We start from the raw sequence: 27,552 nt of genomic DNA, 5'->3' as shown, positions 1-27,552 counted from the left end.
ATAGTAACAGCAACACTGTGCAATGACCAGCTTTGACAGACTTAGCTCTTCTCAGCAATGCAATGATCTAAGATAATTCCAAAAGACTCAAAATGGAAAATGCTATCCATACCCAGAGAAAGAACTATGGAGTCTGAATGCAGATGGAAGCAGACTATTTTCTCTTTTTTGTTGTTTTTTGTTTTTTCTTTCTCGTGGTTTTTTCCCTTTTGTTCTGATTCTTCTTTCACAACATGACTAATGTGGAAATACGTTTAATAAGACTGTACATGTATAGCCTATATCGGATTTCATGCTGTCTTGGGGAGTGAGGAATGGAGGGAGGGGGTAAAAATTTAGAACTAAAAATCTTATAAAAGTGAATGTTGAAAACTAAAGATAAATAAATTACTTTTTTTAAGTGAGATGCCAGAGAAAGGCCAAATTTGTAACTCCTGGCAGCTCCCAGTGCTTGTGCCCCTGGTTACTGGAAGGCAGTGTATCCTTCTTTACCCTCCTCACCTATGAAGAAGGTTATTGTTGTTTCAAGGTAAAGAAATAAAGGCACACCAAGATTACGTGACAAGTCCAAGTTCACACACTAAGACTCATGGCAAAGATAGGAATGGAAAAGCCATGCCTGTTCTAATGCCTCTGATGAGTATAAACACAACTCCAAAGTGCCTCCTCTCCCAGTCTGGTGCCCAGCTCAGTTTCCTTAATAGTATTGTTCTGTACAGGGCTCTACATCATGTAAAAATCAATGGCTTAGTGACCTGACCTCCCAGATGAAAGCGACTACAAAATTAAAGTTAAACCCTATCCCAAAGGGTCCAAAAATATAAAATTGTATACCCAACTCCCCTCCACCACACACAAACTCCCAGCCCCCAATGCTGACAACAGATTTGGTATATGAAAACAATGCTGGGTTTAAAAAAAAATCTATAAAAGCCATAGTTCTTTCCCAGGCCCAGCTCATTAGCAAGTAATGTAAATATTATGGCCAGCTGTTAAAGGAGTGTGGTATTAGTAAACTTGGGTTAAATGGACTAACAAAGAGAAAACAACTTTCTAAGAGATTATTTTTCTGTTTTACAGAAGATCAATTTCAAAGCCTCTGTCTGCAAAGGTTTTTCTGAAAAGCTTGTGGCCTGGCTCTTTGCCAAGGAGAATCTATTGTTCAGGAAAGCTCCTTATGATTCAGGTAAGGTAGGAATTCCATTTCAGCAGAGGCAGCCACTGATCTGGGATGGAAGAGACTGGATCATTTTGCTTCCATCAAACTGATGGACACAATTGACTCCCATTTTTGGAGCATCTGATGGTCTGCGAGGTGCTTGCTTTACGCCAATGCTGTGAGGTGAGCAGTTGCAAGTGTTATTGTCCTCTTTTTAGAAATGGGAAAACTTGGGCTGAAAGAGGTAAAAGGACTTGTCCAAGGTTACACACAGGATCCCCAAATTTCCGATTCAGAAAGGAACTCAGTGGGCATCTAGTCCAACCCAAGGCCAAAAAAGAATACCAACAATCAATGATTCACCTCTGCCCTGCTGAAAGACCCCCAATGAGGAAGAGCGTTATCCCTTTCTAGATGGCTTTAATGTTTCCTGACAAGGCCAAATGTGCCCTTTGGCCCTCCCAGTTCTGCCAAGCAGAATACATTTCCTCTCTCATTTGGTAGCCCTTCAAATACATGGAAAAAACATTCATATCTTCCCTGAGTCATCTTGTGGCCAGGGTAAATATTCCCAGGTTCCTTCAAGTGATTTTTCACATAACATGGGCTCCAGCTCCTTCATCATTGCTGGTTTCCTTCCTGTAACCACTCTCCAGCCTGACAACATTCTTTCTAAAATGTGGTCCCCAGAAGTGATCCCAATAGTCCAGGTGGGGTCTGAGTAGGATAGCATGTAGCAGCACAATTGCCTCCTTATTCTTAGAAGTAGGGCACCCCAAGATCACACGAGCTTTTGTTTGGCTCCCCTAGAACAGTTCATTTGTATGGGCTTAAAGTCCACTAACATCCCCAGACCTTTTTGAGACAAACTGCTCTCTAACCACTTCCCTACCATCTACTCCCAACTTATAGGTGTGACATTGATTTCTTTTTGTTAATTAATTTATTTTGATTTATCAACAATCACTTCCATAAGCTTTTGAGTTTTAAATTTTTCTTCCCCTCCCTCCTCACCTCCCTCCTCAGGACAGAGGGTAATCTGATATAGGCTATACATATATATTCCTATTGAACATATTTTCACGTTAGTGATGTTGTAAGTAAAAATTAGAACCAATAGGAGGAACCACCAGAAAGAGAAACAAAACACAACAGAACAAAAAAAAATAGTATGCTTTGATATGCATTCAAACTCCATAGTTCTTTCTTTGGATGTGGATAGCATTTTTCATCATGAGGCCTTTGGAGATGTCTTAGATCCTTGTATTGATGAGAAGGGTTAAGTCTATCAATATTAGTCATCTCACAATGCAGCTGTTACTGTGTACAACGTTCTCCTGGTTCTGCTCACTTCACTCAGCATCAGACCATGCAAGTCTTTCCATTGATTTCTTGAACCCAAGTGTAAGACTTTTACATTTATTCTATAAGCTTTATGTTCGCAACTGGGAGGCAACAGAGCCAGCATTTAACTTGTGGTTTTCTGACTTTAAGTCCAATGCTCTCTCTCTAAATGTGATTTAAAGAACCTAGCTTGGTTAGTGGTGAGAACAACAGATATGGAGTCAGATCACCTGAGCTCAAAATCCTCTTCTTCTACTTACAGCTTTTGTTTGAAAAAACCTTTGGTTGGCTTACATCAGTCTCTCACCTGAGCCTCACTGTCCCCGCTCCTCCCAGGCTAACTGACAAGGGGTGAAGATAGCCACTAAGAGGTCAGAATTGGAATAGGGAAGATGGATTCTGCCTCTGACACATACTAGATATGTGAATGTGAGAGGACACTGGACACGGTATCAAAGACACATGGAGAAATGGAGGTGAAGTATAGCCAGGTGATTAGAATGAATATAAGGATAGAAATAATAAACTCTCGGATGGGAAGCCAAACTCTGAGTAATTACAAAGTAACTACAAAGACCAATACTGGTCCTAGAGAATCGATGATAAAATATATATGCCTCCCCTTTTCAGCCTAGAGCAGAGGGCCACTAGCTGTCAAATGTTGAGCATGCTACCAGGCAAGGTGAGGGTGTCCAGTGGTATGTTGGTATCCAGGAATGGTGGCTATATTCCCATTATACAGAAGAAAAACTGAGCATCAGAGAGTCTAATGGTTTCTCCAAGGTAATACGGCTACTAACAATGACTAAGCAGAGACAGGCCTAATACCAGGGATCTTCTGGCAGGAAGAGGAGCAGGGTCTTTTTGCTACAGTAGGGCTGCCACTAATTACCATTTGCACTCAGGGGAGTGTGAATAGCTCATATGTATATAATGTTTTAAGGTCAGCACAGAGCTTTTATACATTATTTCATCTTTATAAACCTTTGTAGTAGGTGCTATCGTATCTCTATTTTATAGAAAGGAAATGCAAAGTTTATGGTGGTCTAAAGACAGAGAACAAAGGTGTAGGTTTGGGGAGATGCCTGTCTAGGTCTTCTATTTAATCCATCCTTTCCTGTTTAAGAGCAGGAATATCTTTACATTATTCTTATATGCATCTATTCCACCTCTTAAAAAAAAAGATCACCTATGCCCATATGCTCAGGTTTTTGTCATGTTGTTGTTTTCCCACAAAAAAAGAAGGGCCTCCCCCTGAGTTAAATCACTTTAAAAAACCTCCAAGCATTTTACAAAACCCCTTCCCCATTTATTTTATTATAACTCTGTACTCCAACTTTCCTTTTCGGGAATCCAGTGTATTCCAGTCCCCCCAAGGCACAGAGGAATCTTTACCCTACTATAGCACAGAAGTGGATTTTAAGAAGCCTAAGAGCACCATTTCTCAAAAGCCTAGTCTAGAACCCCATGGCCACCACTGCTCAGAGCTTTCACAGAATGCCTGAGCCAGACAGGGCCTGGGAAATCAAGCATTAGGCCCACGCCATAAGCCAAATAGCCAAGATTGTCTGAGTAACATGGCCACAGGAGTAGAGCCAAACCTCCTGGGACAAGATCCAAGGCAGTCAGTCACCTCACACCAAATTCTACTCCACAGATAACAGGACAGTAACAGAATTTGAAGCAGAGGGCAATGAAGAGGCCTGAAACTGCTCCACTTCCTACACGTGGTTCTGCCCTCCCCACCCCCAACACCCTTACACACACACACACACACATACACAAATTCATACGAACATACATATACACAAAAACATACAAATAAGTACACACATACACAAACACACATGTAAATAGATCCACAAGCACAAGTTGTATGACTACACATACATACCCACAAACATGCACAAATATACTCACAAACATACCTACACACACAACAAATACACACACACACACACAATACACACACACACACACACCACATTCACTGTCCAAATGGGGTAGAACTGAGAATACAAGTAGGAAAAAGCCCCTCAATGGACTTCAGGATAGTCAATCATATTCTCATCTCATAGAACTGTGTTTTTGCTATTTATTCCAGCAAAAATTTTTTTAAAAGGGCAGCTGTGTGTGACTCAGTGGAAAGAGTACTACCTCTGGAGTCTGAGGAGCTGGATTCAAATTCTGCCCTGCTGCTTACGACTTGTGTTACCCTGCGCGAGTGACTTGATCTTCTTGGCGTCAGTTCCCGCATCTATAAACGAGGAAGTAGAATCAGATGAGCTCCACGGTCCCTGCTGAGGTCAGTTCTCGATTTCGTTTCTCTGGATGGGAGAGTGATATGGCCTTGGGAGGCAGAGAACCTGGGCTCCAATCACAGCCTGCTACTTATTAGTTGTGTGACCTCAAGCAAGTCCCACTGCCTCTCTGGGCCCCAGACAGTCATCTGGCCGGAGGGCACTAGGCACTAATAAGCATCAGTGCTAAAAGCCCCCCTTTGGCCAAGTGAGATTATACAGGAGATCCAACGATTATTCAGCGACAGCAAAAGAAATCAACAGAATAAATCCCTTTTTTTAACAAGAACATATCCATATAGAAAAAGCCTGCAATAAGGTGGAGTTATGATCCTCACTTCACAGATAAGGTGAATGAGACTGAGACAGGCTAAACCGCTTGCCCAGGGCTAGAAAGTCAGTCAGTGCCTGAGACAAGTTCCATCTGTGTCTTCTCCATTACAAGCTTTGTGCTTTGGGCTGCTCTGCTGCTGCATCGGCACAGAAGCTGAGGCAAAGTAAGGACATCTCTCTCCCCCCCAGGAGTTGGCACACTTCCAGAAAAGCCAGCAATAACATAAGTGAGAAGAATTCAAGATAGAAACATCAACAAAAAGGAGACAAAATCGTCCCCATTAGCAGATGACATGATTTTTAACTTAGAAAACTTCAGAAAATCAAGAAAGAAACTGAGACAATTACTAGGTTAGTAAAGTAGTAAGATATAAAAGAAGTCCAAAAAATCACTAGCAATAACAAACTCCATCCCCCCCAAAAAAAGGTAGGAAATGATAAAAAGAGAAATCCCATTCAAAATAACTACAAAAGGCATAAAATATCTGGAAGCTAACCTATCAAGACACACTCAAGCCTTAGATAAATACAATTACAAAACACTCTTTAAAGAAATGCAGGAAGAATTAAATAACTAAAAAGATACCAATTCCTTAAGACAGGCCGCAATGACATAATTAAAATGGCATTGCTATTTCAATTAACTTACAGATGTTATACTAATCAAACTATCAAGTGTTTACTCTATAGAATCAGAAAAATGAGTGACAAAATTCACTGGGAGGGAAAAAGGGACTGGGATCTCGAGGGGAATAAAGAACGAGAGTGGAGATAGGCAGAGTCAATATGGCAGACTAGACCAAAATACATCAAGATCCCTGCCCAAACAAGTCTAGAAAATGACACAAAAAATGGTGATGCTTGTAAAGTGCCTTGTGAAGTGTTTGACACATAGTGAGCTCTAAATAAATATTAGCTATTGTTGTTGTTGTTGTTGTTGTTGCTACAAAATGCACCAGTGTGAATCCTGATAGGGAAATCCAAGAGAAAGTCACAGTGAGCCATTCTTCTAACCCAGGTCAAAATAGCGGCACAGAAAAAGAGGTCTACAGACACTGGGAAAGGGCTCTGGACAAGAACATGCATGGATGTGGACCAGGAAGAAAACAAGGCACCAGACTCATACTGGGGCAACGTAACACATATAAGATTCAGGAACAGGTGCTGACTGGCAATTCTGTCATTCACTCCCCAGTTCTGAATTACAAACCCAGGATGGAGATTGAGGGCATCCAGGGAAGTGTTCCAGGACAGTCACAGGCCCAAGGCTGTGCACCAAGAGAGAAGCAGGTCTAGAATCAAGCAGCAGTGGCGCGGCTTGGACCCCCCAGAGCTGAGCAGGGTGTCAGTTACCAACCAATCTTAAGCCTGTAGAAGAAAAACCAGGGCAGGAATCCACAACCAAAGAGAACCTGCAATTCCGTCACTCTGAGCTAGCAGAGCTTTCTGATAGTGACTGAGTGTGGCAGCAATCCACAATCACTCAGACCCAAACCCAGGTCAGGTTGCAGAACTTATGGGGAGGGCGGGTGAGGGGGAAGGGGGCAAGGATGCACACAGAATCAGACTTTGACCAGGATCAAATCATTTTGAGAGCAATGAAAGGTGGCAGGTTCCCAGCATTAGCTGTCTCTGAGATCCTAGAATAACACAATACTCAATACCCCAAGAAATCAGTAACAGGAACAGCCAAGCTTTTCCCTTCAGAAATGCACAAGGCTCAGCCCTAACATAAAGTCTGAAGACAGGAAGTAGGCAGGAAGAATGGGGGAAAAAAAAAAGAATCTCACCATAAAAGGCCACTGTAGTCACAGGACACTCAAGACACAAGGAGAATGACTCCAAAATATCTATGAGCAAAGTTTCAAAGAAAAACGTGAGCACAAATTGGACTAGAATTCCTGAAAGAGATGAAGAGTTTAAAAAAAAAGTTTAAAATGCTCACAAATAAAATGAGAGTACTAGAGGAAAACAAATAGAAAAGAATTGAGAGCTATGAAAGAAAAAACTGGAAAGGGAGATAACCGCTTGACAAGGGGTAGAAAACCTTGTCTAAGCAATAAAATTCCTAAAAATTAGAATGGACCTAACAGGAGCTAATGACTCCATGAGACAACGGAAAATATTAAAATAAAGGCAAAAGGCTGAAAAATGTAGGAGAAAATGTAAGGTATCTCACAGCAAAAATAAGTGACCTGGAAAACAGATCAAGGAGAAAAAAAATAAGATTCATTAGCCTATCTGAAAGCCATGACCAAGAAAATCGCCTAATAACGTCAATCAAACATTTATGAAATACCTTCTGTGTACCAGGCATTGTGCTAAACCTTGGGGACACAAAACAAGGAGCCCACAATCTAATGGAGGAGATGAAAACAAATATACACAAAGAAGTTATATACATGATAAAAGAGAAATCATTCACAGAGGTGTGGGAATTAAGTGAACCACACTGACTCCATCTGATGACTCAGTTCTGGCTCTGGCTCTGGCTCAGTTCTGTTCCTATTCATATCTCACCAAATCACATTAAGTTCCCTGGGTCTTCTCACTAGAAGTTATCCTTCCTCCAGCAAACTCTAATAACTCATTGTTTGTATAAGTCAAAAAGGAAGGGGGCAGGGGGAGGCACCTGACACTGTTGCGCTATAAGAAATGATGAGCAGGTGGACTTCAGAAAAACCTGGAAAGACTTGCATGGACTGATGCTGAGTGAACTGAGCAGCACCAGGAGGACATTGTACACAGTAATAGCCACATTGTGCAATGACTAACTTTGATAGACTTAGCTCTTCTCCACAATGCAAGGATCTAAGACATCTCCAAAACAACTATCCAGAGAAAGAACTACGGAGTTAGAATGCAGATTGAAGCATACCATTTGCTCTTTTTTCTTCTGTTTTCTTTTGTTTCTTCTTTCTTGTGGTTCCTCTTATTGGTTCTAATTCTTCTTTACAACATGACTAATGTGTAAATATGTTTGATAGGAATGTATATAGAGAGCCCATATCAGATTGCACACTGTCTTGAGGAGGGAGGTGAGGAGGGAGGGGAAGAAAATTTAAAACTCAAAATCTTATGGAGGTGAGGGGCAGCTCGGTGGTACAGCGGCACAGTGGATAGAGCACCGGTCCTGAAGTCAGGAGGACCTGAGTTCAAATCCAGCCTCAGACCAAACACTTGACACTAGCTGTGTGACCCTAGGCAAGTCACTTAACCCCAACTGCCTTAAAAAAAATTTTTATGGAGGTGAATGTTGAAAACTAAAAAATAAATTAGTAAAAAAAAAATAAATAAAATTTAATTTAAATTTTTTAATAAAAAAGGAATTAAGCAGGCACAGCTTTCCTAGATCTCAAATTATGTTACAAGGTAGTAATTATCAAAATTATGTTATACAGGTTAAAAAAAAGAGAAGTAAATCAGTGTTACAGGCTAGATTAGCAATAATTTTTAAAAATTTTAAACCAGTAAGCTCATGCTTGATAAATTCAAAAACATAAATTATTAGAGGAAATCATTTCCATTTAAAAAAAGCTGCTAGGAAAACTAAAAAAAAACAAATTGTAAGAAAAGGAGTATAGACTATTCTGTTACACAGTGCACAAGCCAGGAAATCCCAAATGTATTTTCATCCTTAATAATAATCACATCCTACACAATATAAAACAGCTTTGACGTTCCACTTCATACGCAGCAAACTGGCAAAGATGACAAAGAGTCAATGTTGGAGAGACCATGAGAAGGCAGACACACTAATATAATGCTGGTGAAGCTGTCACTTGATCTAACCATTCTGGAAAACAGTTGGGAATTAAATGAAAAAATCCATTAAATTGTGCCTTTGACCCAGAGATGTCACTAATAGGCACGTGCTTAAGGAGATCAAAGAGAGAAAAGAAGGCCCCCATCACACATTCAAATATTCCTGGCAGCATTTGTCGTGGTAGCAATAAACTAAAAACAAGGTGAGTGCCAATCAATGGAGAACGGCCGGAAAGAATCGTGGTGTGTGAACATACCAGCATATTGCTGAGCCATAATGAGTGATTAGCATGGGGAATTCAGAGAAACATAGGAAGATTTGCATGAAGCGATGCAGAGGGAAGAAAGTAGAACAAGGAGAATATACACAATGAGTGTCATGCTATAAATGAAAGACAACATTGAAACAAAGCCAAACATTTTGTAACTGCAATGACCAACGTTTACCTTATACAGAAGAGACAAGAAATCCGTTTCTCCCTTTTAACGGAGAGTTGGAGGCCCACAGGTACAAAATATTGTATGTGCCATCAGACATTTTCATCGTGTTCACCAGTTTTACTTAACTATTTTTCTTTGTCACAGGTAACTACTGTGTGTGTGCGCGCGCATGTGTACGTGTCTGCATCTGTCTCATGTCTAGGTCTCCCCACAAAGGAGTAAAGAGTGTTCAGTGTAATCATGATAAAAATGTATCTGATAAAGGAGAGCTTTATTTCACATAACAGAAAATGCAAAAGAGTCACATACTTAACCCAGTTAAGATCATTCACTCTCATTCATTTTCCTAAAATACTATTATGATACTTTATATATTGAAATTAAATTAAATGTAAATAGTTATTAAGCAAGTTTAGTTGGTTTTAATGACATTCAATGTTGGGTTTTAAAAAAAAGTAATAAAAACTTTAAATCAATGAGTTAACCTTGACCATATAGCATGAACAATTAAAAGGAGGCTGGATTTTAGGACCAAGGACTTGGGTTAAAATCCCAGCTGTGCCACTCATTACCTGGGTAACCTCGGGCTTAACCTGTTGGGGAACTGGTTTCCTCATCTTTACAATGAGAGCTGTAGCCCCTAAAGTCCCTTCCAACTCTAAATTTATGACCTTATTATCACAAACCTCTTATTGAGCAAATTCTTCCTTACAAATCCTGTGAAATAAAAGCCCCAGAAAGGGAACCCCTAAACACAATCACACAGCAAGTCAATGGCAGGAGCAAGCTTCAGTTTCTGATATTGGGTCTCCTTATGATGCTAAACACTCAACCTCTGCTTGATGGTAGGCAGACACCTTTCCAGCACCACCTTTTCCTCAGTGGAAAGTAGTTGAGTCATTCTGCACCCATCCAGGGTGCAAATCAACATTTGATTCACATCTAAGTAGCCTCCAAAAAGGAAAAGATTCTCCAACTCCTATATGAGTACTCAGGCATGCATCTAAAACAAGACAGGTCTTTTATTTCACCTGACAAAAAGTGTATAACACAAAGAACTCATGCTCAAGTCCAGGAGGAAGCAAAACAAGTCTACCTTTCACTGCCAAGTCACTGGTTTAAATAGCAGAAGTAATGCTATACTTTCATATTTAGGAAATCAAGTTATTATAGCACTTGCTATCACAGTTAGAAATTAAATTCCTTCACTCTGTCTTTTCATGCTTCCTGGCCTTTGATGACATAATATACTTATTATGTAATATTGCAAATCATAATGTAATAATTACAATAATAGCTGCTCTACTTGGGGGGCCTGGCCTTTGACAACATACTGTTCCCACTGCCTGAAATGCCCTTCTTCCCCATCTGTTGAGTATGTCCCCATTCTTTAAAACCCAACGTGTTTGCCACCTTCTCCATGGGGCCTGCTCGGATTCTTCCTGTTGGTTACAACTGTTCCACTCAGCTTCACATCACTTGGCTTTCTAGTCTGCTTATTATGTAAAATTGTGAATTATAATAATAGCTTCTAGTATTTTACCCCACTGTAGTTAGGTGGCAAGATCCTTGGGGGTGGAAAGCATGTCTTAGCTAAATTAGTATTTCTCCACCTCCTAGTAGCATTCTACAAACAGGAAGTCCTTCATAATTTTTTTGGTGGGGAGGAGACAATATTCTAACAGTACAGTATAGAAAATAGCCTTCACTTCCAATGGCCAACAGTTATTTGTCTTTTTCTTTCATAAAAACAAAGTTTTCCTCATATCTTTCTTTTAAAAACTCCACTTTTCAAGACTGAGAAAACAAAGCCCAGCAGTAAAATCCCCTGTAATACCCAGGGCGCCCCTAGATTGAGGCACAAGACTATTTAGTCTCTTTCCCAACTTCATATCTATACCCATGCCCTATTTTTCTTTCTTTCTTTTTTTTTTTTTTTGGTTAGGCAATGGGGTTAAGTGACTTGCCCAGGGTCACATAGCTAGTAAGTGTTATGTGTCTGAGGCCACATTTGAACTCAGGTCCTCCTGAATCCAGGGCCAGTGCTCTATCAACTGCACCACCTAGCTGCCTTCATGCCCTATTTTTCAACCAACCTGCTTGCTATTGCTGAAAAGGGACCATCATGGAATCTCTGAGTTGGAAGAAGCCCAGAGATCATGTGGTCCAACCTGTACCTGGACAGGTATTCTCTCTACAATACCCCTGAAAGGTCTGCATCCATCTAAAGCCTAGAGGTCTAAAGCCCTCAGGCAATGGCAGCTCTAACTGCTGGAGAGGTCTAATGGTTAGGAAGCTTTTCTGGATACTGAGCAACTTTCATCTACTGTTCCCAGTTCTTCTCCTGGGGCCAATGAAAACAACTCAGCCTTCTTCAACCTGACAGCCCTTCATATCCCCTGAGTACAGCTTCTTGACCTAGGGTCGGGGAACTTGTTTTCTTAATATTTTGAGAACTCTATTTCAACATATTTGGTTTCCTTTGTGATCCTCAGTATTTTGTTTAATGCATTTAGAACCAGGATTCTGAGAAGTGTCCTCATAGGCTCAAGAAGACTGCCCAAGGGATTCAGGGCAAATCTCCTCAGTCCCTTCCTTCCACGGATCCTTGTTAAAAAAAAAAAAAAGCATTCCAGGAAAATGAAGTTTCTATCCAGAGACACCTTTGTGTTCAAGGACCTCCAAATGTGCCCCTCCCACATGAACACAAAAGCTTTTACTCCTGTTCAGCAGGCAAGAGAGAAGTTTCCTCTGCTACCTTCCTGTCTTCCCGGGTCTGCCTCCAGGCGACGTCCCCACTATAGGCAATACAGAGTGAAGTCCAAGAGAAATCTAGCCAGGCTGCCCCATCCCAGATAGCTTTCTGTTGGGGGAGCTAGAAAAAGGACCTTTGGCCTTATAAATGCAACCAGTTCAATCTAGAAACATTCACAAGGAATATAGAACCCTTCAATGTCCGTTTTACCGTCGATTTTGTTTCTAACAAATGCAGCTTCTGATTTTCAAGCCTCACCCCCATTCTTTAAAATCTCCAAAAGAAACATTGGGCAATCTGGATTTCTACTCAAAGGAAGATGAGAGAAAAAAAGAGGGTGGAGAAACTGGGGGGAGGGAAGGGCTGGGTATATACTCTCAGGGAATGTTCAAATGTTATATGACCTCCTGTCCAAAGGGAGATGATGGGGGGAGGGGAGGAAAGAGGGGAAGGCTGAGCCATGTTTCTTGACAAATGACAGACAGCTTCTGAAACTGAAAGCCATACATTTCAAGTCTCAGGGGTATCACCTTCAAATACGTCAGTGTTCTAAAGGTAGATCAGCTTTCCCTGCTGCATCCACCCCGCTGAGAGGTGAGATCCCAAGGCAAACACAAGATTCGGACTGGGAGCCTTTGAGGTGGCAGGAGCCGTGAGGAGTTCAAAGGCAAGGCCGGCCAGTGGCTTGCACCTCCAGGCGCTCCGAGGGTGAAAGGTTACTAAAGCAGGAGCCACCGACCAATAAAGGAGGCTTCGGCTGAACCCTCTGGGCAGATAAACTAGAGCTCCATTTACACTGTTCCCAGCTTTCCAAGGTAGCCGCTGCACCCAGAGCCCGCCCCGCTCTCTGGGTAGCTCTGTCTCCTGCGTGGCTCTGCAGAGCAGCTGGTGGGGGCTTGAAAACTTGCAATCAGGATCCAGCAACAAAAATCAATAAAGGAGAGCCCAGCTTATGTCAACTGCCACAAGAAGATGTGCCTGGACTGAGACTGCCCCGACCGCCTCACTAACACCAGAAGGAGGAAAGCTAAGAGGTCTGGATCAGGGAAGGCTTGTGCAGAACAAGCCCCAGGCAAATCCCACACACTTGAAAGGCCCAAATGCCTTTAATGTGTGTACACAGCCTTTCACAAAGGTGGTGATTTCATCAGTGTCCCTGCTCCCACCAGAGCACAGCAGATCTACTGATCTCCTCCCAGATGAGAGGCCCACTTCCTCCTAAGCTTGGCCCTGAAGGCTCTTCAGCTTCACCGGATCTTATGCTCTCCTTTCAGACTTTGGAAAGGGCACCCCTCAATGGCCTATCTATTAATGGGGGAGATGCTTATAGGTGGTGCAGTAGAGAGAGAACCTGGAGTCAAGAAGACCTGAGTTCAAATCCAGCCTCAGATATTTACTAGCTGTGTGACCCTGAGCGAGTCATTTAACCCTGTGTGCCTCAGTTTTCTCACCTGTAAAATGAGCTGGAGAAGGAAATGGCAAACCACTCTAGTATCTTTGCAAAAACAAAAAACAAAAATACCCAAAACCAAACCCAAATAGGGTCACAATGAATTGGAAATGACTGAATCAACCGAACAACCTATCTATATGGGGGTGGGGGTGAGGGTGGCACAAGCAATGAAGGGGAGGGGAAGGGCTGAAGAAGCAGTGGAGGGATAGCCAGCCTCTGATCCCAGAAGATGTGAGTTCAAGCCCCTATGTGATCCATATGGGCTGTGTGAGTGGGTAAGCTCCTTATGTGTCTCAGACCACTCTCAAAGACTCAAAGCAGAAAAGTAGCTGCTGATCAGCATAGAGAGAGTGACAGAAAATTCATGGGTGTTCCCTTCAACTGAGCACACCTTTACCGAGTACAGTCAATCTAATTCCTAATGTTGATACATTAAACCTATGGGAAATACAGGGGTTAGGTTCCCGCAGTCACCAAAAACTGTAATCCTTCTCTAGAGATTGCTGAAAATAGACTTTTCTGCATACAATTCTTTATAACAAAACATTAATTCCAATAATATGCATTTATCCTAACATAATAACCATGAAATAGCCCATAAAATGCAGTACCCAAAATAAAAGTGCTAACATGCAAAACATATTTTCTGCTAGTAGTTTCCTAGAATTCTGTGACTTTTTATGCTAACATCTCAAAAAAAAGACAATATTCAATTCTTCATAATACATGAAATCTATAGTACCACAAACACTGTATGGCAAACAAAATTCTTAAAACTAAAATACTTTTACTGTGCATACGCTTTGATCCAGCAATACCACTACTAGGTCTATATCCCAAAGAGATTATAAAAATGGGAAAAGGAAAATACAAAAATAGTTATAGCAGCCCTTTATGTGGTGGTCAAGAACTGGAAATTGGGGGATGCCCATCAACTGAGAAATGGTTGAACAAGTTGTGGTATATGAACATAATGGAATACTATTGTTCCATAAGAAATGATGAACAGGCTGACTTCAGAAAAACCTGGAAAGACTTGCATGAACTGATGCTAAGTGAACTGAGCAGAACCAGGAGAACATTGTACACAGTAATAGCAGCATTGTGCGATGACTGACTTTGATAGACTTAACTCTTCTCAGCAATATAATGATCTAAGTCAACTCCAAAAGATTCATGATAGAAAATGCCATCCACATCCAGAGAAATAACTATGGAGTCTGAATACAAATCGAAACATAATATTTGCTCTTTCTTTTGTTGTTTTCTTCTTTCTCATGGTTTTTCCCTTGTGTTCTGATTCTTCTTTCACAATATGACTAATGTGGAAATATGTTTACTATGACTGTACATGTATAGCCTATATCAGATTTCATGATGTCCTGGAAAGGGTGGAAGGATGGGAAGGGAAAAAATTTAGAACTCAAAATCTTATAAAAGTGAATGTTGAAAACTAAAAATATATACTCTTAGCAATACAATGATCTCAGACAATCCCAAAGGACTCATGATGAAGCATGCTATCTGCTTTCAGAGAAAGAACTGATATTGTCTGTGTACAGACAAGCAAACTTTCTTTCTTTTTCCTTTCTCTCTTTCTTTCTTTCTTTCTTCCTTCCTTCCTTCCTTCCTTCCTTCCTTCCTTCCTCTCTTTCTTTCTTTTCTTTCTTTCTTTCTTTCTTTCTTTCTTTCTTTCTTTCTTTCTTTCTTTCTTTCAGAGCCTTCTTGTATAAAATAACTAATATGGAAATGTTTTACATGATTGCACCTGTATAACCTATATCAGACTGCTTACCATCTCAGGGTGGGGAGGGATAGAGTTTAGAACCCATAATTTAAAAAAAAAAAGGTTAAAACTGTTTTAACATATAATTGGGAGGAATAAGATGTTAATAATAAAAAAAGGAAAGAGAAAACTCAAGAAGGGCACACTACCTTGAAATAATCCATTGAAATAATGCCATTTAAGAACCTAATAGGTCTCAGACTAAGGAGCAAAGTATAGGCAAGTTGACATTTAACCTTGAGGCTGTGATCAGTGGTGGGATCAGCAGCTTCAATGTCTCCTGCCAGCTGGTCAATTACACCTAGCAGGACACTAGCCACTCCACACACTTGTGTACATCGAGCCTCTCGTTTTTTCCTCCAGTGAGAATAGCCACAAATGTGCACAGTTGCCAACACAAAAGTGAAAGTGAGGTTAGTAATAAAATCACCCAAAAGCCTGAAGTCACAAAAGTTAAATGCTTGATTATTAAAGATTGACTGTACCTCCTACTCCATGCCAGGTCCTGGGCTCAGCTCTGGGGAGACAATGACCCAATGACCTTCCATTCTAGCAGAGCCCCTACAACATGCTCACACTAGGAACAGCACACTAACAAACAAATGGAAGGAGAATCAGGAAAGCCTTCATGAAGGATGCAGCACTTAAGCAGAGCCGTGAAAGAAGCTACTAGGCACAAAGGCTGCGGGGAAGACTCTATAAAGGCAGGGAAGTGGGAAATGACACACTGAGTTCAAGAAACAGCTAAGATGGCAGCTTGTGTAGAACAACTCTAAATCAACATATGAAAAAGCAAAAGCCCATCTGGTTCATTCCACTTGCAAGGCCACTCCTTGACTTTCCCAACTGTCTTTCATGTGGCAACTGCCCAGTGAAAGGCCAAGGAGATGCTCTCAAAATCTATGGCTGAGAGAGAAACTTGTTGGACTTTGCTCTGAGGGAACAACCCTCCTCCTTCCTTGGGGGCAAAGATCTCAGACTTTTTTCCCATATACATAAATGTGAGGATGTGTGATTTCATCAATATGTTGAAACTCCCCCTGCCCCATAAGACAGTTCCACCTAAGCAGATCATAACCATCTAATTCATGAGTCCCATAGAAATACTTGAGAAATTAATCAGTTAATTGACTTGCCCACATTCACACCCATAAAGTTAGGTGTGAGTCTTAGAGGTCTTCCTGAATCTACAAGTCCAGTGTTCTATCCATTGTGCAAAACAGTCTCCCTCTGCATGAAAAGGGATTTTTTTCATTCCTCCCTAGAGGCTGTGCTGTGTGATGAGAGCTTCCATCCCAACTCTAGACCTGGGAAAGTGTCACTGAAGATGTGGCATATAGGGAGATGATAATAATCAAGGGTCCCCTCAGGGAATGTGGCTCCATTCTGGAACAGGGTTTTCCCCTCTTTATTACTTCCCTTGCATGTGCAGAAAGGAAAAGCCATTCATCAAAGTGTGAGGGCAAGGCCATTTTCAATAATTACCCACCACCAAGGATAGCAGAATATCACCTATCGACCACTGGATTTTCTATGAGGTATTGCTGGCTATTATTAAAATTCTTTCATTCCTTGTTGGTGGCCAGCTATTAAGGTAAGCTCCTCTGGCCATACACAGGAGGTCTCATGAGAGATGGGTTCTGTTCTATATGCCTGGATTTCTGAAGCTGACCATACTAAAGGAGCCTCCAATCCACAAGCAGTACTAAAGTGTCATTGGACAAAATTTCAGACACAAGTCAACTATAGGGTGCCAAAGAAGTGATTCCAGGATGCTCCACTGAGCATTTCATCTTCAGAGACTCTCCCAGTCTCCACATACCAAGACCTGTGTGCTTTATGGCGCACATGAAGATGCTGTGAACACGTCCTGACCTCTGAGGGCATGTAACCTGCCACCTGATGGTGTCCACTAGTTACTGCACAAGCTGAATTTCAAAGATATTCTGCTGAATGGTGCCACTTTTCTACTTCTGTACTTTTCCTCATGCCTCAAACCTTCTCCCTCCCACATCTCCATCAACTGAAATTCAGCAGTCCAGCTCCAATGTCACCTCCTTTATGTCGTTGGCCTTGCTGTCCTTAGCAGAAGTCACATTTTCTCCAGTCAACTCTAGCCCTCTCCTCCACTCAGATACTCTGCTTTGCAATATATTCATCTCTATGTATGTCTTTGTTTCCCAAACACACTGTAGCCTTGTGGACAAGTATGGTATCCATTTCATTTTTGGCCCCCGCTGTACCCAGCACATTGCCCTGTACACAGTGGGTGCTCAGTAACATTTGTGAACTCTAAACATAATTAGGAAGGGCACCTCAGGAGTCACAGATGATGACTTCATATTACATAGATCCTCAAAACTCGAACAGTCCTAAATAAAGACAAGCTGAAGGAAAATTAGATTGTTTTTTTTTAATAAACTTTGAGATCTGAAACAAAATGACTTGTTCATATCAAAAGTATTGAAGATGTGATGATCAAGTCAATGACCTTGCTGCTCAACAACCACTAGCACTTCTCTTCCACGAGAGCCACGAGGGCACACAAAAACAGGAAAAAACGTTAGCCCGAAACCCCCCGGGGAAGAGAAAGCTACCTCTGCGTCACAAAGTGCCCTCTTCTACACAAGGCTGCTGAGGCCTCACTTCTTGTCAGATTCAGCATTAAGGAATGTTTTTTTTGGATTAGACCTTCAATTCCCTTTGGTAGAATGAGGAAATTAATATATTAAGAGAGAAGGTGATATACTAGGGAGTTTTGGAATCAGGAATCCTGCATTTAAAATCCAGCTCTGCCACTGTGTGACCTGAGACAAGTCATCTTCCTTCTCAGGAACTCATCAGAGTGCTAATCTGTGAAATGGGGCCCTGGACTAAGAGTCCTTACTGCTCTAAAACCCTGAGAGTATAAGAAAGTTGTCTGTAATTCCTAATTCAAAATAGAACAGTAAAATGAGATTAACTGTTGGCAAGGTAAACCTATATCCATTACACCTTCACCACAAGACAAATATTTAGTGAGCCTAACTTCTTAAGCCCTGGTATAAAAGAGCCACTGCTATGTACTGTAGGAAGAATGGCAGGGAAGGAATAGGAGGGGAAAAGATATAAACGATTAGAAGACAGAATCTTTGCTTTGGAGGGCTCCTAGGTCAAGGAGGGACAATTCAGAAGTTATTCCATCTCTTGAGGTCTCAACAGGTCACACACAAAAAAATGGTGATCTCAAAGGAAAGCATCAGAACTGTTCTGAGGTGTCAAACCTTATCCCTTCCAAATGGGTCATAGTTTGTGCAGAAGTGACTCCTACCTAGCCCATTACTCCTGAGCAGCTATCCCTTTATCTGAAATGGGGTAAGTGAAAAACTCTGAAAGTACTTCTTTTAAAAAACTCAGAATCCTTCAAAACCAAATGAGCTCCATGTTCTTTGAATAACTTTTCCTCCTTCTTAGAAAATTGAGGCTACTGCTGAATTATGGGTCAGTGACAGCAACAGATTTTTCCTCTGGGGAGAAAAAAAAAGGGACCTAGGAAGTAGAAATGTTCAACCTATTTCTGCTCATACAACATAAAAACAGCTGAAGCTCTAAGCCTCAAACTTGGCCCAATTGTAGTTCTCATCAAAGAAGGAAAAAATAAATCAAGCCACATTTGAAAACAGACCACTTTATGTATTTAGTTACAAGGGCCTCAAATGACATCTTTTTTAGTGTAGGAGAATTGAATTTTAAAGGCTGTTTGGAGAAAAGTACCTTGTCTATGTCTCTACTGACATTTGGTCTCTATTTCTCCATTTTCTCCTCAAGTTTCTTTTTTTTCCCTTTAAAAAAAGAAAGAAAATTTACCTCAAATAAGAAGAAATTAAACCTATAAAGTCCATGCAACATGAGAGTTAAGTAAACCAAAATATGCGAGTTGGAAAATTCAACTAAATTCAGCCCACAGCAGAATGGAGTCAGATGCAGGGTGAGTTGTTTCCTCTTTGTGTGTATGAAAAAGACCATCCCTCCAATATTTCAAAGTACACAAGCCAGCTTAACCTTTATTAATGAAGACATTTATATGAAAACTATGAATTCCATTCTGGCATTTTATCTTTGCCACAATTTATCCTTTTATAAATGGACCCATTAAAAGCAATCTGGACTTTGCTTTTACAAAAAAAAAGAAAAGAAAAGAAAGAACAAAAATGTCTCTGCTTTTGACCTAGAGTTCTCACTGCTACAGTATATAACTCATAAGGTCAAATTCAAAAGGAAAGGTTCCAGGCTCCTTCAGAGGAAGGACTGCTTCGGGTGTGTGTGTGTGTATGTGTGTGTAAAAGTAATTCTAGGGGCTACTGAATGATGCTAACTTCTTTTTTTATGTGTGTGTGTTTAAAAATAAATTCTAGGGGTTAACTGAATGGTACTGACTTCTTTTATAATTGGGCTAGTTTAAAATACTCTCTCCCTTTTATTAAAATCAATTTTATGTCTGTACTTAAGTATAAAAAAAATTAAAAACAAAAAGAGAATCATATATGAAACCATGAGCCGCTATTTTGTACTACTTAAGTTTTTTTCAAAGTACATTAAAAATTCCACGCATTACTTTCAAAATTGCCCTGTTTGCTTTTTTCTGCATTTCTTTCTTTTCTCTTCTGTACACTTTTCAAATGTTTTGACAGCTCTCTTCTTCAGGGGCAGGGGGACATTATTATTGCTAATTTCCCCACCCACCCACCCCCATCAAAAAACCTGGACACCATTTTCCAATATATCATAGAAGAAAACTTTCCAGAACTACCAGAACCAGGAGGCAAACTGAACATGAATGTCCATGGATGCTCCTGAAAGAAAGCCCAAATTTAGCATCCCCAGAAACATGATTACTAGACTCTCTAGAGTTTTCATATTAAAGAAAGAATACTTCAGTCGACTAGGAAAGGTCAGATGACAAAGAAAAGAATTCCTTTAAAAGTCACAAAGAATCGTACAGCAAATATGACAATGGAACACGATAATGAAAAGAATGGAATGCAATCTAACAAAAGGAAAAGACCTTTGCCCAGGAGTAATTCACGCTACAGGGAAAAAACAGAGTTAACAGAGTCAGCAGCTTTTGACATTCTTGTTGAGAGGCCCAGAACTGGTGGAATTTGTGAAATGCAAATGCAGGAAAACAAACCTATAACAGTAAATATGTCTAAGCAAAACGGGAACTAGATGAACACTGCCAAGTCCCTTTAAGGGATAAAGATGATCATCCTGAAAGGGACAAAGGGTGGGGAGGAAGATGCTAGCGTTCCTCAAGAACGGAACTGATCAAGAAGTCGAGTCCCTGGCACACAGTACGTACCTACTAAGTGTCTGTTGACAACGAATCCATCAGCATGTGTTTAGTAAGTACCTATTATGTATTAGAGACTGTACTGGGCCTTGGGCTACAAAGACCCAGAAGGAGCCTCTATTCCAATGTATAATAAGCCAGGAATGATCTGTTGGTGTGAAGTTATGACAAGCTACAAATGGCAAATAGAGGAACTGGAATTTGATCCTGAAAATAAGAGAGGAACTGGAGATTACTGAGCAGAGCAGTAACATGGCTAGATTTAGCCATATCACATCATATTTCCCAGTTATGCATGGCACTCTCTAATGACTGGCTAGTTGCTAAGGCATAAAAAACTCATAAACAAGAGCAAAAAGATTAAAAGATACTTGACAGACCACAAAATGATAAGAATTATAATCAATAAGAGATATTTGAGGGAGTCAAATGAAAACTAAATGCAATTCTAAAGAATGAGTCGGGGAATCAAAGAGCAAATCATGGAAATAATATATAATTCGCTTTTTTCCAACCTGGTCCTGCGCAAGATGGCTCCCGCAAAGAAAGGTGCAGAGAAAGAGAAGGGACGTTCTGCCATCAATGAGGTGGTGACCAGAGAGTATACCATCAACATTCATAAGAGAATTCATGGGGTAGGCTTCAAAAAGTGAGCTCCTCAGGCTCTAAAGGAAATCCAAAAATTTGCCATGAAAGAAATGGGAACTCCAGATGTACGCATTGACACCAGACTCAACAAAGCTGTTTGGGCCAAAGGAATAAGGAATGTCCCATACCATGTCCGAGTGCGTTTGTCTAGGAAATGCAATGAGGATGAAGATTCACCAAACAAGCTGTACACGTTGGTTGCTTACGTACCTGTCACCACTTTCAAAACTTTACGGACAGTCAATGTGGATGAAAACTAAATTGAACTTCATTTAAATAAAGTCATAAAACCTCAAAAGAAAGAAATAATATATAATTCTATCAAACAAAATAGTGAGTGACATACCTAATAGGATAAAGCTCCTTGAGAGAAAAAAGTTGTTTTTTTTTTCTCTCTCCTGTAGTGCCAACACAGTACCTGGCATATAATAAGTACTTAATAAACGCGTGCTGCCTGACTTTTTTTTAACACCAAAATTTATGGGATGTGGCCAAAGCAGGTGTTAGAGAAAAGCTCTCTCTCTAAGCACTTATGTCAACAAAAGAAATCAATGAATCCACAGGACTTACAAATACACATGCGTGCATGTGTATGTGTTTGTGTGGATACGTGTAGATGGGGATGTGGATCCTAATAAAGGACCCCTAAATCCTCCCAACAACCTTTGGAGGCAAGGAGGTGATGCCATTATTCCCATTTTACAGATGAGGAAACCGTGGAAAAGAGAGGTTAAAAGACTTGCCCAGGGTCACACAGCCAGTCAGTGCCCGAGATCACCGCTGAGCTCAGGTCTTCCTGACTTCAGGCCTGGTGCTCCCATCTAGCTGCCCAATGACAGTACCATCTAACGCAGACATTTCATACCACACCACACACCAAAAGGTTCCTTTGCAGAACTAGACAAAATCATACAAAATTCAGCCGAAGGAACAACAGGTCAGGAATCTCCAGGGAAGTGATTTTTAAAAGGCGGGGGGGGGGGAGGTCTGGCATTAGCAGATCACAAGCTACGTCACAAAGCACCAATCGATCTGACTCTGCAGGGGAGGCACGGTGGCCGTGCTGGCCGGCCCTGCAGCGGGGGAGCCTGAGGATGGTGAGCTTGGCCACTCTAAAGGCCCAGCGAGGGCCTGCACTCAGGCCCTCGCCAGTCGGGTGAGGCCTCAGGAGGCAAAGGCTACCGGGAGCCTGAGGAGGACAAACTGGCCCTGACAGGAAACAGGGCAGGTTAAAGCTCCATGCCAAGCGGGAAGGGGATCAGGCCTACGAACGGCTGCTCCACGTCCAGCCTGGGTGAGACAGGGAGACCAGTGTCCAGAGCAACAACAACAAAACCACGTGGTACTGTTTCAAAAGTTCAAAAAGGGGGCAGCTAGGGGGCTCAATGGAGAGAGCACTGGCCCTGAAGCCAGGAGGACCTGAGTTCAAATCCGGCCTCAGACACTTGACACTAGCTGTGCGACCCTGGGCAAGTCACTTAACCCCAATAGCCTAAAAAAAAAATTTTTTTTCTAAAGTTCAAAAAGTAGATCAATGGAACTGATTAGGTGTGTAAGCCCCTAGGGTTCAATAAACCCAACAACATAAATTACCGGGGAACAAATTACTCCTTATTCAAGAAGAATTGCTGGAAACTGAAAAATGATTTGGCAGAAACGAAGTTCAGAGCCAGATATACACTATATACCATAAGTCCCCAAAGTAAACACAATCTAAATGTAAAAAGTCACTTTACACAAAATGAGGAAAACCAGAGAAGGTTTGCACAGCTACCTGTGGGAGTGAGGAGAGGGAGACAATTCTTAACCAAAGGAGAACAATAATCACAAAATAACTAGATAATTTTGATTGCATAAAATTAAAAAGTTTTTGTACAAACAAAATCAATATGGATAGAATAAAATAAATGATTAATTTGGGGAGAAAAAAACCTTTCCCACAAAATCAGTGAATAGAACACTGGGCCTGAAGTGAGGAAGACCCAAGTTCAAATCTGGCCTCAGACACCTACTAGCTGTGACCCTGTCACTTAACCCTGTTACTTAACCCTGTTGCCTCAGTTTCCTCATCTGTAAAATGAGCTAGAGAAGGAAATGGCAAACCACTCCAGAATCTCTGTCAAGAAACCCCTCCAAAAAGGGATCACAAAGAGGCAGACACAACTGAAACAACTAAACCACAACAAAAAAGATCTCATATCTAAGATACACAAAGAATGGGTACAAATATATAAAAATGATCATTCTCTAAGATATTAGCATTCAAGGACATGAACGGGCTGTTGTCAAAAGAAGAAACACAAATTCTCAGCAACCATATATGAAAGGATGCTCTCAATCATAAGAAGAGAAATGCAGATTAAAACAACTTTGTGGGTCACCTTACACCCATCAGATAGACAAAGATTACAAAAGATTAAAATGGTTAACGTTGGAGGGACAGTTGGAAGCTCAGACAACCAATATACACGGTACATGAAGTGGTCCAAATCTTGTAAAACAACTGGGAATTACACTAAAAAAGCACATAAATTAAATTAAACATACCCTTTGACTCAGTCATAGGCATATACACCAAAATGACCAGAGACAAAAGGGAAGAGCCCATATTTTAAAACTAATTCTCACAGAATCACTTTTTGTGGTAAGAAAGAAAAGAAATCAAAGTGGGCCCTTTATAATTGGGGAATGATTGAACTGTAGTATGTGAATTGAAAGGAATATTATCGTGCTATGAGAAATAATAAATGAGGAATCCACAGAAACTTGAGATTTGGACGAAGAGATACATACTGTCTTTCCACCACTAGACATTTTACTCTTTTGTAATCTTTCTTTATCTGGTGGGCATAAGGTGACCCACAAAGTTGTTTTCATTTGCAGTTCTCTTCTTATTAATGATTAAGAACATCTTTTCATATATGGTTGTTGAAGTGAAGTAAGCAGAAGTGGGAAAACAATTTACAATAAGCACAGTAATGTAAAGGCAAAGTGCTCAAAGTATGAAAATCTTGAGCACTGCACAGTGACCTGTTATAATTTCAGAGGCCTCACAAGAAACCAGGCTCTCTCCTCTCAGCAGAAAAATGGCAGACAAAAGGAGTGGGACAAGGCCTACATTGTAATATGTGGCTACGACGATTATTGGTTTTGCTTAATTGTGCTTCTTTGTTTCATGGAAGAGTTCTCTGGACTGGCTAGAAAGTGATAGCAAGAATTTTTTAAAAGAATATCAATACAACATTTAAAAAAAAACAGGTTTTCTGTCTACAGATCCATTGTTTTCCCCTGTAATACACTGCCCTATCATGGTTAAATCTTTGCTACTAGTTATCATTATTAATAATAATTCACACTCATAAACACTTCAAGGTTTAAAAAAAGACTTTCTTCCAACAGCATTATGAAGTAGCTAGTATAATTATTATAACCATTTTACCGATGAGCAAACCAGGCTGAGCGAGAAGGGGATTGCCTAGAAGCGTGGGGCTTACGAGTGCTGGAGCCAAGGCTGAAACTTGGACCTTGTGACGCCAGAACCAATGCTCTTCCCATCACCTGGCTCCCTATTTGTTTCATTAGGGCTCTGGCCAATACTCTTAAGCATTTGTTCCCTTCCATTTGTACTTTTCTCCATATATGTTCTTTTTCCCCCATAAAATTATAAAGAACAGCTTTGTGGGGATTTTGTTTTATACAAAGAGGCAAATCCCACCCCCAAAGGAACTCTACAAATAAGACGAATAATACAATCTGGAACTGTGTATTCCTCATACAATGTAAATTGCCATACTAGATGGAGAACTGTACACAATATTGCACAACACAGAAATTCTTTGTTATTTATATCTCTACTGTCCCATCTGCCTAACCCCTTCAAGAATGGCCTGTTACAATAATAACAACTCATATTTATGTAGTGCTTTTGGTTTGCAAAGTGCTTTCTACAGCCCAAACAAAATCATTAGATCAAGTTTTCCACTAATGAATAAACAAGCTTGTCCAATTTGGTGTAGTCCACCTCCCTCCCATCCAAACTAGAACCAGTTTCTGCACATCGAGAATTCTGGGTCATTAAAAAAAGGATTTGGAATATTCAGGCTTGTTACTAAAATCCATTTAGCAAAGACTCAAATGAGAGGACAGAAGGCAGGCTTATGCAGAGGATACTCATAGGACAAATTTTTTCCTCCCTCTGAAGGGCTTGGGAGGAGAACAGAGAAGGTAGGGTAGACACGCTCTTTATAAAATGCTTGGAAAAAAAAATTCTGGTCAGAGATGCCAAAGATTCTGAAACTCCCCTCAGGCTGTTGGCCACAGTCCAGGTAATGGTTTTTCCTTCCCCTCAGCTGTCTGTTAAAAGATTACTGCTTGTGATTTTCCATCAAAGAGAGAAGGGAGACACTACAGGAGAAAGGGAAGAGCCGCGTGTACCTACTTTCCTATAAGTGTGAGCGGAAGAAAGGGCCAACCTTCCCAAGATGGCATTGATGGACAACCCAGTATTTCACAAAGTACTCAGGGTGGGGGGGAGGGGGAAATTACTGAAGAGTTAGCTGATCTAATCACACAGTCTAAAAAGTAGCAGCAGACGAATGAAAAGACCTTTATATTTGATAATGATTATGCTTGAGAGCCAAGAATTGGGCTGGCAAAGGTTTGTAGGCAGGTCTGGGCACTCAAACTGCCCTCAGAAAAATACTCAGGGAACTTAACCACCTATCCATCAGGGATTCCCTGTTAAACTGCCTAATGTTGTAAAGAAAAATTACTCATAGAATGGCATTTTTAGTTATAAGATTTTTTAAAAAGCCCTTTGAAAACCCTTGTTGTCTAACTCCTACTGCCCTGCCCCTCACCATCCAAATACAGAAATCAGTTTGACCCTTACTCTGCAAAAGGTCCATTCAATACCATGCCAGCTACTTATCTTCCCACCCACCCCCAGTGGCTGCTGTGCCCACCTGATCCCTTCAGATCTGCCTGGCATTTTTTCAATTTAAGAATGAGAAGTTTCACACGCCAGCCTGAGCTCCCTGGAGCCAGCAGAAAGGCCCATATAGCTGTCAGCAAACTGATAAGAGCTTTAAAATGACTCCACAGGGCCCTCTTTAAAAAGGAGAGCCAAAGGAACCCATAAAGAAAGGGGCAGGGGCCACGGAAACCAGCCCCTCACACCGTTTTAACGTGGCACTAAAACGAGCTGCAGATTTATGGCAGTCTTTTAGCCTTCAGCCCAATTCATCGGGGACATTAAGCTCACCTCTCTCCCGCTCTCCAACAGAATTCCTTAAAGCACAAGATGAAGTTGGCTGGAAGGGAAGTGGGGTTGGGGGGAAAGAGAGAGAGAGAGAGAGAGGGACAGGACCAGAGAAGGATGGGAGAGAGACTTAAGATGGCACTAGGGAAAATTTTACTGCATCCAATGACATTGTCCTCCCTCATTAAAGCACTTGGAAAAGATTTTTCACAAGCCCCCTCAAATTCACTTGTTATTTCCATTTGGCTTGACTTTAGACCAAGCAAAATTATGCCTAAGCAATCATTCTATTTTCAGTTCTGATCCTGACTAGTCATTTACAAAAAGTTAACTTTTTAGTTCATGTGTTTCCCCCAAATTGAATGAGTTAGGATTAGGAGGAGAGAAGGGTATAGCTGAAGGAAGAAGGAAAGGCCAAGAACATACAATAGTAGTCATTGGGAGTATATAAAATGACCAAATAAGCCTTCCCCCCATATGTTCTCTAAAATATGGAACCACCTAATTTTTATCTCTTTCTTCCCTGTGACCGGTAATTAAAACAGGGAAAAGACAAGCTCCAGGTAACTCTAAGTGGTGATCTAACTCCTGATAATAGTCAAGGGATGGGGGGGCGGGGGGAGGCAGGGAAGGCATCGAACTCTGAATTACAGCATGGAATAATAGAAAAAGCAATGGCCTGGGAGTTTGAAAAAAAAAGGTGGTGAGTTTCAAGTTCCAGTTTTGCTTACTAGCAATATCACTCTGTGCCTCAATTTCCTCATCTACAAAATGGGAATGATAACACTACACTCTCTCAAAGAGTTGTGAATAAAGATATAATATGCACGAAATGATTTATCACGTTAAATTGTTTTTTGTTATTGTTGTTCAGTTATTTCAGTCATGTCTGACTCTTCGTGACCCCATTCGGGATTTTCCTGGCAAAGATACTGCAGAGGTTTGCCATTTCCTTCTCCAGTTCATTTTACAGATG

General features: G+C 40.9%; 1 protein-coding gene and 1 pseudogene across 2 annotated transcripts in view; one reads left to right on the top strand and one right to left on the bottom strand.

Moving 5' to 3' along the window:
• Positions 1 to 27,552, bottom strand: part of EXT2 (exostosin glycosyltransferase 2) — a 195,850-nt gene that overhangs the window by 116,577 nt on the left and 51,721 nt on the right. The gene's annotated exons all lie outside the window — the stretch shown is intronic.
• LOC110223947 (large ribosomal subunit protein eL31 pseudogene) lies at positions 21,199 to 21,582 on the top strand (annotated as a pseudogene).

The sequence above is a fragment of the Phascolarctos cinereus genome, unplaced genomic scaffold (genome assembly GCF_003287225.1).
Source record: "Phascolarctos cinereus isolate Bilbo 61053 unplaced genomic scaffold, phaCin_HiC Scaffold_9;HRSCAF=440, whole genome shotgun sequence".
Classification (NCBI taxonomy): domain Eukaryota; kingdom Metazoa; phylum Chordata; class Mammalia; order Diprotodontia; family Phascolarctidae; genus Phascolarctos; species Phascolarctos cinereus.
This window is presented reverse-complemented; position numbering and strand designations above follow the sequence as displayed.